Here is a 1,587-nt window from a genome sequence, read left to right as displayed (position 1 = left end):
CACGTATAAATGTGAATATGATATGTATTGAAATAAGAAGCTAAACCCTCTAAGTCTTGAATGTATGAATTACATGTACCTTGAATGATTTTAAGAGGGTTTTTTATGTGAATGCTTGAACCTAGTGGTAAGGTTATCAATGTTGAAGCAGAAAGTCATAATGATATCCTTTAGATAAAGGAATGATATAATTAAGGTTTATTGGCTGGAACGACATCATATCAAACTTAAGGAAAAACATGACGAGCTTCTTGTCGCCATTGGAAGGTATCCCTAAGAGTACCTCGTTTGTAGGGCAAATTCTATTGCATTAAGAACATGATATGGAACTCCTTTATATGAACCTTTAATGAAAATTACTCTATGAGAACAAAGTATAGCTCCTAGTGAGTTATGTAAGGGAAGTAGTTCTAGTAATAGGATGAGACTATAATACAAAGCGCCCCCTTCATATTCCTTAACCATGTGCCTATATGGGATGTGTCCAAGTTCTACCATTGGCAAGTAAGAAGCCCTTCAACGGAGTAGGTTAGAACTCCAGCTTCCATGTTTTTCTAACATGGTTTATGTAATTTATTGTTTATTCTCATCATATGGGATACTTACCAGCATTAGAGAAGTTATATGATGTTTAGGTTGTGGTATTGGACGCTTTCTCGAAATTGCACAATAGTCTTAAAAGGTGTAAGTTGGAGTCCCTCGTTGTTTTCCAAGACCATTACTTCCATGTGTTTATGTAATGAATGAGTCTTAAATGAACTAATGAGTGTAATGACCTAAGTTTAGAAAGTACGTTAAATAAATTAGTACTTATCTAGAGTACTTAAGGGTTTTCTAATTAAGGTGTGAAGGGGGCATAGGAATGGCCACTTCTTATCTTACCTAGATAATTCTTAAGAATGACTCTAGTTAGGGAAGATGGTTGTTTATGTGGACATTATCCAAAATTAGGTAATCTAAAGGATTACTTAGTTAATATTGAAGAGGTCAATCCTGGACGTTATCTTCTTGATTTACTTAAGTAAGTTTGTTGATAGCCTTTGGAAGGAGAATGTCATATTATCTATGTGTTGATGTATTAAATGAGAATGATTTCATCTTAGGTAGTCTATAGGATCTCTTCAGTGTGTGTGTATGGGATTGTATGTATTGTCGCATCACAACTCACTCAAGTGAACCTTAGAATCACCTTTGTTAGGAGGATCTCATGTTCAAATGTTTGATTTCTTGTGAATGTATGTTGATTTAATTATGGGTGGTATTAAGGATAATTTAGGTGATCCTAGAGATAATGTATAGGCGGTCTCTATTATTTACTTAAGTGAGTCTTAGGATACCTTTTAGTTATGGAATTGTATGTGAAAAGGGTGTGCAAAGTGAAGCAATGAAACTTCACTATAATAGTGAAAAAGTTCACTCTACATTAAAGTAAGTTCACTATAATATTTCCTAAAATTGGACTAATTGTTTAAATGGTTTCTTATGTGTTTCTAAGTTGTTAAATATTTTTCTCATGACTATACTATGTTGTTTCAATCGAAATTATTGAAAAGCATATTATTTACTGAATGTCCCTTTTTCATGGTT

Source organism: Solanum lycopersicum, chromosome 5 (assembly GCF_036512215.1).
Source record: "Solanum lycopersicum chromosome 5, SLM_r2.1".
NCBI lineage: Eukaryota > Viridiplantae > Streptophyta > Magnoliopsida > Solanales > Solanaceae > Solanum > Solanum lycopersicum.
The sequence above is the reverse complement of the archived record's forward strand: the minus strand, read 5'-3'. Positions refer to the sequence as shown.